Here is a 12582-nt window from a genome sequence, read left to right as displayed (position 1 = left end):
GTTCATCGAATACAAGTGAATATTAACAATGTATGTAATGATAATAACATTAATAAATCTCCTTACCCTGTGGTATCAAGTCGTTAGTCGAACTAACAATACAACATCTCGATTCTTCTTTTTTGGTATCGACGGGGATACGGTTGTAGTTGTTGATAGGTTGTAGTTGTTGATAGGTTGTAGTTGTTGATAGGTTGTAGTTGTTGATAGGTTGTAGTTGTTGATAGGTTGTAGTTGTTGATAGGTTGTAGTTGTTGATAGGTTGTAGTTGTTGATAGGTTGTAGTTGTTGATAGGTTGTAGTTGTTGATAGGTTGTAGTTGTTGATAGGTTGTAGTTGTTGATAGGTTGTAGTTGTTGATAGGTTGTAGTTGTTGATAGGTTGTAGTTGTTGATATTTTGTAGTTCATAGTTACTGATATTCTTTTGATATTGAAAACTGCCTTTTTATCTATCTGAGCGTACCACTTGGGGGGGGGGGGGCGATTTTGAGTTTGTGTTTCCACACAAACTTTTTTTGTAACCTTGTTAAATGTTTTTCTGGTTTATAGATTTAGACTAGCCTACGTGTAGCACGTTCCCGTAAGTTCACAAGATGTAGGCCTAGTTTCTCCTGATGATATTATATTTTTCAAGGTTGTCTTTGTGGGTCATGAAAGAATCTGTAGACATGAAATAAGAGAAGTATCTATTTGTGAAGAGGTGTCCCGTTACACATACATTTCTTCTATCGTATCCAGCCCAGTCTAGCTACTTTGTGTAATATAGTATCCTACGTGTAAATCAAGGCTCAAAGGCTTTTGGTTACAAAATGATGTAATTTGTATCAAGTCACAGGACAATGCTGTGTTTTATTTGGCTACAAGCAGACACAGATTAACCTTTACATCATCTGACCTGTAGATCGAAAGGTTGGAAGGGGGAAATAGCCGACACGAGGCCCTAACAGCGGTTCTCAACCTTTTAGGCTCGGCGACCCTTTTTTACAATCCCCCACTCTGCCGCGACCTCCTCCCCCCCCCTTCCCGCACATACATACAGCAACAGATAAATAGACAATAACAATCCATTTTTTTCGATGGTCTTAGGTGACCCCTGGAAAATCGTCAATCGAACCCCAGGTTGAGAACCCCTGCCTTAGAAAGACAGACTTTTATTACGTTAAAGAAAATGTGCCCGCAGTGAATGAGAGTTCTACTATTTTTACCTGAATAAATGATACGTATAGGCCCTAATGATCAGCTGACGAAGCCCCCCCCCCCCTTTTTTTTTCATTAAAAAAAAAAAAATTAACTTAACATTTTTAGATTAAAGGGATAACTTTCCTCTTTTTTTGTGTGTCTTACTGACCACGCGTGGACTGGTCAGCGTGATGACATAATTTGATTGTGTCAATGTCTAGTGATGGACACACAAATGAAGTGTGATGAGAGAGATTTTTGAGAAGAAAACATGACGAGATTGTTTGTTCATGTCAATCTGGCGAATTTTTGCTCCGAGTTAATTATTTTATTTGATCATTTTTATTTGTATATTATATCGGACTTTGCGTCCTGTGAAATGTAGTTTTTTTTTTTTTCGGTTTCGACCGGATACTTGGTGAGTTCTTTACAAAACTGATATTTAAAGCTATATTGGAATGTCTTCGATAAGGAGGGGGCTCGTTGGAAGAAGGACAACTCAAACCTCTGCTGCATTGCAGCTGCGCCAAAAAAATGTGAAAGGCTTTGGAAGTCAACCCTGGGGTAAAAAAAAATATCAGGAGCCGGTGACCCTTGGGAAGCTTACACATTGCTGCTCCTTGGCAGGGCCTTTGACACTTGCCGGCACTTACCGTTTCCTTACAGACACCAGCTGCTGTGTGGTTTTTACTGTATAATCAATGCCCAGGCATTCATCTCACTTTAATGAGATGTTCCATAGCCGCTTCCGGATAATAATAATAATAATAATAATAATAACTTTTATATGGCGCTACTTTCATGCTTATAGCATGCTCAGAGCGCTTTGGTCCAAACTCAGTTGTGGACCAGTGGGGGGAGGAGGGGGTATCTAGGAGAAGGTTTTCCGTGCTGCCTTTAGGCGCTCAGTAAACACAACTCTGCTCGAGTCGGGGTGTCGAACCTTGAACCCCCTTCATTGAACGGATTGAAGGAAGTGATAGAGATATTTATTTGTAAATGTAGTAGAACATACAGGAGGGTGATTTGATAAGTTTGTCGTGTTCAATCTTCTATTTACTTTGGTTTAGGGGCGAATGGCTGAAGAGCACCTTTATCTTATTATTAAACACCCACGCAAGGGTACCTTACTACGTCACGGATAATGAATCTTTCAGTTGTGAACATGTTAATGTTTCATTAAGATACAGGTTAATGTTTTAATTGCGTGCACTTTTTTTAAAAAATTTTATTAACTTTTTTTTTAATACTTGACAAATTAACTTGTTTCTACCTCCATCTCTTTTGAATACAAAGCGACCTGACAATTCACAAAGGTGATATCATCTTCTTAATTAGCATAATTACCTGTGTTTAAAAGCCGTGTCCTTGTACGTTGTATGAGATAAGATAAGATCTGTATCGACCACCACGCTGTTGTCGATCTGGTCGGTTGGCAGACGTCACATGAATACCACGCTGCTACGCATGCTCACAGAGCTAATCCCTCAAAACACGCGCTCACACGCGCACACACATACACGAAACACGCAGACAAACACAGGGTACTTTTAAAGACAAATCATCCAAGCGTAAACAAAACAAAAAAAATGTTTTGTTTTGTAAAAATGTTTTACCTGTTTCGAATGTTCCTTCAGTGTTGAAGACCAGTCAGCCATCCGCACGACTAAAGACATCAGTTTATAATTAAAACCATGACGACACACCTGGGCGTAAAATACGCTCATGTTGTTGCGCTCTAATTCCCAACGTATGACGTGAGAACAGCCGTAGGATAGACAAGGCTTTGCATGTTTACTCTCCGTCAGACTAGAGTATTATTTAATCAATCCTCGTCACCAGATTCTTTATTCATATTTTGTTACAATGCTTATATCAACTCAAACTGTCTGTCAGGTTCTTCTTCTTCTTCTTAAACTGTCAGGTAGAGTTGAGCCTTCGGCTCTTGGATGGCTGCCTGGTCGTGCGGTTTGCGCGCTGGACTGTCGTGCGGATTTATCGACGGTCGAGGGTTCAAACCCTGCCCGCTCCCATCCTCCTTCGTCCTGCGGGAGGTTTGGACTAGGAAGTAAACTATCTTCAACTCTGAAGGAACATCCGAAACATTTTTATATTTTACAACTCTAGGCCAGCAAAAGTGAACAAGAGCTCCCTCTCACCGGCCTGAATGACAACAGTGTTCACTGTTCTTTCTGACGGGTGGGTCGGACTCGCGGCAAGAGACCGCGTACACTAAGACCCCCCGCCATTTTCCTTTTTTATATACCAGGCTAACTGAGCGTCCATCTTATTTCTCCCACACACTAGGATCAACTAATTTTGCACATTTACTCATGGGCGTAGACGGTGCATGAATCAATAAAACTAATTAACCAATTTCTCAATTCATTCCCGGTAACCCAATTATTTTGTTTTGATACCAACAAAGGACTTAATCCTTCAGTTTTCACAGATAGCACTAAATATTTCGGGTTTTATTCCATAGATAATGTACGCATTTCTCCCACACCCATTCTTTGATCAAGTTAAAACTTTTAACAATTATTTATGGTACTTAACTAAACATTAATCCTTTTTACTAATAACGATGCTCAGTCAATTATATATTAGGAATAATTATTTTGATTGAGATCGGAAAAGGGAGATAACTAACATTTCTTGGCGATATAGTTGTGAGTACGGAGTTCTTCCCATTATTATTATTATTTTTTAATAAAACGGTTTTTAAAATAGTTTGCTTGTTTCTAAATGCTATCGTGAGGAAAAGTATCCACTTAATCTAAGAAAGATTATTTTGAACACACCTTAAAAAAAATTTAACCCTTTAAGTCCTTGTGATCTGTGGGACAGACAATGCGAGGCTCATTCACTTATGTACCCAACGCTAAAATGAGTATGTCGTGTGGCCATGATAACAACGTTACCTACGTGACCCCACCATCCGACGTATGAGTGTAAAGAAACGTAGGTCAGGTAATTTATGTCAGGCACCCATTAAAAGTTGGATGGACACTGGGGCTTCCTAAAAATCCCAAAGCTGAAAATCCCATTCTTCACCGAAGTTAAAACTCAGTATCTTCCAAGCACTTTGTCCTACATCCATCAAATGTGTTTCCGTAGATGTTTCATACTATCTCATGGTGTATGTGTATGAGTCTGTTTCATGTAAGTCTTTAGGTGCACAGTTTTATGAATTTATTTTGCTTTGAGTAAAATGCATAAAATAGTCAAATCATTGGAATGCATCCGTATTTTAAGGAATAATTACCACTACTACTACTAGTACTAATGCTACTATTACTAATAATAATAGCGAAACTCGACCCTGGCAGTGCCAGAGAATGCCGTTTCCATCATATCATTAATAATAATCCTTATTGTTTGTTTGTAAATTTACATGTTTCGGATGTTCGTTAAGAGTTGAAGATAATTACTTCCTAGTCCAAACCTCCCGCAGGACGACGGGGGATGGGAGCGGGCAGTGTGTGAACCCGGGACCATCGATGAATCTGAACGAGAGTCCAACGCGCAAACCGCACGACCAGGCAGCCATCCAAGAGGAGATTTGTTTTACAATTGTGCATTACAAAAACCAATACATGATTAGAGTAAACAAGTTGTATAATAGCACTCAGGATAGACGTTCATACCCCAGGTTCTCTTGGACATTACATGCGAAATTTGCAACAGTAAGTTCCAGTTTGTTCAGCGATTTATTAGCCAAAGGAACAAAAGAGTTTTTGTCCTGTTATGTACTTTGTGATTCTGGTCTTATATTTTCTTTGTGTTGGTTTAATGTTAAACTCATGAAGAATGAGGCTGATTGATCACTCCACAAGTTGAATAAATATCCCCGTGCAATAAACACCATCTCAGATACCCGCAGTACTTTATCTTTTCTTATAACACAAGTATAATTACTTCCCCTTTCCTTTTGAACAAAAGTGCCTAAGAAAAATCGAAAAAATCTTGGAAGACAACGGCCACCCGCTCCATCAGAACTACGTCAGGTCGTCGCGAAGTGGGCGACTGCTGTCAATCAAAACAAGAATGGAGCGGTACAAAAACTCGTTCGTACCTCACTCGGTCAGACTCTATCACCGCCACTCATTGATCAGGGAACATGAAATGCACCAAGATACCTGTGTGTAGTCGCTGAATGAACTCTTTATGTTGTGTCTGTTGCATTTATGTGTATTTTTTCTGTTGTGTTGTCTTTATATGAGAAAAGAGTCCTTGTAATCACAACAAATTTCCGTAAGGATCAATAAAGCAGTCTTAGTCTTAGTTTTAGTGCCATTAGAGCATGGAACAGGTTGCCTGAATCAGCCACGAAAACAATGACTTAGCAGAGCATGAGTATCTAATTAGCTTGTCCAGTGTATCTTTCGTCAATTCGACTATTTTCTGTTAAAATATTTCTACATTGTAACATATTTAGTAATTAGCTGTTCACTTAAGTGTGCTTTTAAAATAACGGCTTATTGTTGTTTGTATTTTAAACAGAAATAAGACATTAGATACCATCTGGCATAATCGACGTCTGGGAATATACATTACAGTCAGCGCTGACATACATAATTCAAAGATTATTTGTTACACGCTAATATTAGCAATGTCTTGTACAGATCTTTTTTACGTCTTTCATTTTGCCTATAGGTAATGTTAGTTTTTATACTACACTTTGGATATGTTAGATCTGATATTTAAATGTTCATTGGCTCATTAACTTGGAGAGCAGGAATTAGAGGAAACAAAAGTAGTTTTCACTGTTTCATCATCATCATTTTTATCAGCATCATAATCATCAACATTATCACCATCATCATCATAATCTTTATTATCATCATCATCTTTATCATTATCATCATCATCATCTTTATTATCATCATCATCATCTTTATTATTATCAGCATCTTTATCACCATCATCATAACCATCATCATCATCATCATCATCATCTTTATCATCATCATCATCATCATCATCATCATCATCTTTATTATCATCATCATCTTTATCATCATCATTATCATCATCATCATCATCTATGATGAACCATAACCATTGGGGTCGTCCGTCTTTCTCTATTCCTCTCTGTCTTTTGCCTTGGAATGATCACTCCACATGTTACATAAATTTAACTGTACGACAGAGCTCATCTAAGATCGTAGATCATATTTCTCTTGGTGCCATAAGAGCATGGAACGGGTTGCCTGAATGTGCCAGGGAAACAATGACTTAGCAGAGCGTCTCCAATGAACACGCAAGACTAGAGAAAAACACGCGTAGGACGTAATTATCTTTTCAGTTGAATGAATTAATTTATAAGATTATAAGAAAAGATTCACTCTTATTACCAGAGTCTTTTCCGTTTTCAACTGTTGAACTATCAACATCTGGGGGCGCGGTGGCTGCGTGGTTACGCTCTTGGCAGCCCAACCTGGGGTCATGGGCTGGAATCTTGATGAAGACTGGGATTTTGAATTACGGGATTTTTTGGGCGCCCCTGAGTTCACCCTACTCTAATGGGTGCCTGACTTTAGCAGGGGAAAGTAAAGGCTGTTGGTCATTGTGCTGTCCAACCTGACACCCTGCTCATTAGCCGTTGACCATAGAAACAGATGACCTTAAAATCGTCTGCCTTATAGATCGCATGTTCTGAAAGAGAAACTTTACTTTTATATCATAAGCTTATCATTGTATATTAGCTATCAATTTATAACACTCTTTCAAATGAATTAATATCAATATACCAAGAGCTTATCATTTTGAACTAACTATCAATATATCATGATATTATCATGCAGACTAAGTATCTATATATCTTAATAGTATTGTGAAACTCTAAGTATCGATACATCTTAATCTTTTTGTGAAAGACTAAGAATCGATATATTGTGAAAGACTAAGTACGCTTTTCTTATTGCGATATACTAAGTATCGATATGTCATGATCTTATCATTTTTGACTATTGATACATCATGATTTTAATGTGCAACTCTTCACTGCTATGTTGTTATCCACCAGACAACGTAAACAAACACCTGGACTCGATTCCTTCATCTATCAATGAAATCAATTTAACCACTTCAAGAAATTCAAATAGTCTTGGACACAGAACAGCTAAATCTGCATGTACATGTCAAGGACGTTTTTATTTAGAGTAGGTCAAGGTCGATACTAGAGAATAAATCTTGGTCCTAGAGAAAATATGAGCGTTGCTAGTTTGCGTCGTAACACAGCGTGGTGGGGGGGGGGGCGAATATTCTGGAATGAGCCCCGTGTGAATAGGGATGAGAGATAGGCGAGTCTGATGGAGATGTACATTTGGGCCAGCTCCTGCTCCCCAGACGTTTGAGAAGAGAAGTTCCGGTGTAATGGTAGAGATAGAAGACAGTGCCGGACACAGAACTTGTTTGGTAGAGACGGGGTAATGGGGAAATTGGTTTTTATGTGAAATATTTATAAATGGAGAAACTTCTATAAATAACTAACATCTAAAAGGTTTGCTAAAAAAAGTAGTTCCTTTTCAGACCTTGCGATCTATGGGGCAGATGACATAAAGTTAATCTGTTTCCGTGGCCCACGGTTAACGAAGGTGTCATGTGGCCAGCACAAAGACCAACCGCCTTTATTTATTAACAATTAATGCCAGGCTCCAATTAAGGCTGGGTGGACTCAGGCGCCCTAAAGATCCCGAATTTAAAAATCATAGTCTTCACCGAGATTCGAACCAAGGACCTCCAGTTCGGAATCCAAGCACTTTACCATTCGGCCACCGGGTTTGGTGTATTGTCAACGGTTTAGTGTTAGAATAGGGAAACATTGATAGGCTTTGTATGCGGAAATACTTACAATTATGTGCTCATTGAAGCGGGCAGAATCAATTCTCAGGTTTCTTTCGCTCATACCACAAACTTTTATCTTTTGTCAGTAAAAATCACTTTATTTTGTATATTTCAAAATTTTTCCCCATTTTTGTTTTTTAGGCGTCCATTACATCGCCCCCACATTTGTCTTCATTTTTTTTTTCACTCCTACGTTCACAAAGTTTTAAACAAAGAGCAGATTACTGTGATTAACTTAATTATGAAAATTCCCAATATTTTTTTTTTAGAGTTTTTAATTTAATTTTTCTTTTATATTTTATAAGATCCTTTTCCCAATTTTTTTTCCCTTATTAAAAGAGAAATCTTATGCATAGCAGTTTACTTGTTATTATACTTGTTATTATTTGGTGGCTAAAAAGATGAAATGTGCAGAATATAAATTCTAAGTGCATTAAGGCTAAAATAATCTCAACATTTTTCCCAGTGTCAGGCTGCTGATATAAAATTGTGCAGGGCTAGAGCTCGAATCCCAAGTCAAGCAGAGTTATTTGCTTAGTGTTTAACGGCAGCACGGAAACCTTCTCCTATTTACTCCCCCCCCCCCCCTTTGAGTCCACAAAAGAAATTGGACCATAGTGCAGGAAGCATGCTACGTCCATTAAAGATGCGTTATATAAAAAGCAGTTTTTAACAAAATAAATAATCAGATTTTTCCTTTCCTTGTTACGTGTCATATAAAGTACAACATGTACAATCTGAGTCAAAGGTATATTTATCACTGTTCCCGTTCATTTCATCCCCGTTCACTTCATCCCCTGGTCATTTCATCCACTGGTCATTTCATCCCCTGGTCATTTCATCCCCGGTCATTTCATCCCCTGGTCATTTTATCCCCGGTCATTTCATCCCCTGGTCATTTCATCCCCTGGTCAGTTCATCCCCGGTCAATTCATCCCCTGGTCATTTCATCCGCTGGTCATTTCATCCCCGGTCATTTCATCCCTGGTCATTTATCCCCTGGTCATTTATCCCCGGTCAATTAATCCCCTGGTCATTTCACCCCCTGGTCATTTCATCCGCTGGTCATTTCATCAGCTGGTCATTTCATCAGCTGGTCATTTCATCCCCGGTCATCTCATCCCCGGTCATTTCATCCGCTGGTCATTTCATCCCCTGGTCATTTCATCACATGGTCATTTCATCCCCGGTCATTTCATCCCCTGGTCATTTCATCCCCTGGTCATTTCATCCCCGGTCATTTCATCCCCTGGTCATTTCATCCCCTGTTCATTTCATCCACGGTCACTTCATCCCCTGGTCATTTCATCATCCTATAATGAAAAAAATCATGAAATAAGCAATATTTAATATATTCATTTTTTATTTACATGACAAAAAGTCTGACACATTGGATAAGAATAAAATTTAATGCCATTAAAATCTATAAAAACTTTAACATGTTTGAATAAAGAGGTCGTGTAAAAAAAAAGAGACAGGCTATTGATTGTGAATACAGAAGACGATCCCGCGATTCACAATTGCTGAACAATGTTTGCCTATAAACACAATTTATAACTTTTATGTTTAAAAGAAACAAAAATAAAACCTGATTTAAAGCGACGTGATATCCTGCGGATGTGAGAAGGCAGCCTTTATTAGAAAAAATAAAACCTTATTTCAAGGCTAACAATGACGCGCCCATTTTAAAAAAAAGAGCGATTGACGAATAAAATAAAGTGAAAGATGGTCGTCAGGAGTTATCAGCGGCGTGGTCATAAGTATTCTAATCGTTCTCATGTCTTAAATGATTTCCACTACTTCCACCACACCTTGGCCTTTGATCATTACGTCATGCGCAGGATAATATTATAATAATACACCTCACACATCCAATAGAAACGCTATTGCTTGAAATAGTCAATTTGCATTACTCTTGCATTCAATGAAAATTGATTATCCCCCTTTTTCTTTTCACGCGTAGGATCAGAGTTTTCTATTTTGAATGACACCCCAAAATGACAATTTTGTCTATTTTTCAGGAGTTTTATGAGTTTTCAGGAGATTTAAATAATTTCAGGAAATTTCCAGGATTTTTCGTATTTAATTTCAATTTCAGGAGAGTTCTAGAAGCTCCTGTAAAATCTCGAGTTTTAAAAGACCTTCACCTTCATAACCGGTGGGTTGAAGAACTCCAACATGCACCAAACCTTCATGACCTTTGAACTTTTACCTACCTCTCGGTGCACTAGACATTCCAGGACATCTATGTCTCCAGACAGACAAGATGAACGTAGACCATCAAAACACAACTGCCATCACGAATCGTTGCGTGCTTATTAGCTGAGTCTTTTTTTTTTTTTACACGCCGAGCTCCATGACGTGTTACTAACGGTCGACTTCATCAGCATAGCCAATTTCATCTGAATGTAGAAATAGGAGAATGAATATTTGGCCTGCGGGCTACATTTGGTCGACGCAAAAAAAAATCGATCTTGAAATATAATGAATGTCAACATAAACATTAAACGTGAAACGTGAAGTACTGTGTACATATAGAAATAATCTTGGTCAATAAATGTGTACCAAGTGACATTGTAAGTTATTTATTGATATTGTCTTTCAGAAACAATATTACATAATTAATGTATAGAATAAGACGTATTCAAGCTCTTTTTTGAAGAAACGTCTTTATTGTATAAGATATGATAGATTTCATGTCTTTAAATTTCAATGAATATTTTCGTTTAAAAAATTGACAACATTCATTCTATAGATAGCAGTGGCTGAATTTTCTTTCCCAAATTGATATTCAAATTTAATATTACAAACGTCATTATTTCATTAACACATTTAAACTACTTTGAAAAATTTTTTTATAAATTAATGAGATTATTTTAAAACAAGAATGCACATCAATGTAAACCATTTTAAGAAACTACATTTAATACGTATTTAGTAATGAATACGCCCGTTCTTTCAAGTTGACAGACGATTTAAAATGGAAAATTAATACTCTCGGTAGGATTTCTACCTCCCAACATTGATCTAAAACCATTTCGGCGGTAGGTGTCAAAGTAAAGAAAACGGTACTAAGCCGGAGGAATAACCAAAAAGCGACTTGAGCTCATAAAAGAGTTCCTCTCCTCCCCCCCCCCCGGGCAAAAAAAAATATCAGTTCTCGATAGAAGTGCTTTGGCTTAAAATATGAGGGATTTTACTTAAAATATGAGGGATTTTACTTAAACTATGAGGGATTTTACTTGAAATATGAGGGGTTTTACTTGAAATATGAGGGATTTTACTTAAAATATGAGGGATTTTAAAATATGAGGGATTGTACTTAAAATATGAGTGATTTTACTTGAATTTTCTTTCCCTAATTGATATTTAAATTTAATATTACAAACGTCATTATTTCATAACACATTTAAACTACTTTTAAAAAAATTGATTTTACTTGATATATGAATGCTTCGGAATGAAATATGATTGATTTTACTTGATATATGAATGCTTCGGTATGAACTTTGGATTGAAATGTGTTTGTAGTGGCTTTGTTAGATGATGTGGTTCAAAATATAAGTGCTAGAAATTTTTTGATTTTACTAGATATATTAGTGATTTCACTTGAAATATGAGTGATTTTACTTGATATATGAGTGATTTTACTTGATATATGAGTGATTTTACTTGATATATGAGTGATTTTACTTGATATATGAATGTTTCGGAATGAAATATGATTGATTTTACTTGATATATGAATGCTTCGGAATGAAATTTGGATTGAAATGTGTTTGTAGTGGCTTTGTTAAATGATGTGGTTCAAAATATAAGTGCTAGAGCTCTAAGTTTTGCGATGTTGATAAATTGCATTGCTATGGCTCTAAATGTTCCCAACTATGGCTGCTATGACTTTTAGTGCAATGCCTTTACATTCATCACTTGCGCTTAAAGTTATCAGTGCAAGGGAAACGACTCTATTTTGTTTCCAAGATTAGACGGTCATGATGACCCACGGTGTCTCTTTCTTCCTGAAACGTAAAAACAATGTTGAGAGGAATATAGTTTTCAGTGTCTGGGAACATTCTGATGTGGGCAGAGTATCATTTCTTTTTCTTACATATGTCGATCCATAATAAAGCTTGATTAATGAGGAATGCAGTATTTCCCGTGACTACGCAGCACCAGCTGTGATCTACATATTGTGCCACATTCAGGGCAAGTCTAACCATTGTCCTTGGGTGGTTGATTTTGATTTTCTTTTCGCCGTCTGCGTCTGTCCTCGGCCGCTGATTTTCATTTGGTCAGTCTGTAACATAACATAACATAGTATAATATAACATAGATTCAAATAACGTACACTAGGAAACGAGCTCTGATATATATATATATATAATATATATATATATATATATATATATATATATATATATATATATATATATTGTTATAAACCTGGTGGTGGCACAGAGGGGGTAGTGTGGGAGTGTAGTCAGCCGACGCAAATCGCCCCAGGCCAGAGCTAGACGAGCGGTCAACCGTGACGAGTTACGACGGTCAGCCGA

Source organism: Biomphalaria glabrata, chromosome 2 (assembly GCF_947242115.1).
Source record: "Biomphalaria glabrata chromosome 2, xgBioGlab47.1, whole genome shotgun sequence".
In the NCBI taxonomy this organism is placed as follows: Eukaryota; Metazoa; Mollusca; class Gastropoda; family Planorbidae; genus Biomphalaria; species Biomphalaria glabrata.
This window is presented reverse-complemented; position numbering follows the sequence as displayed.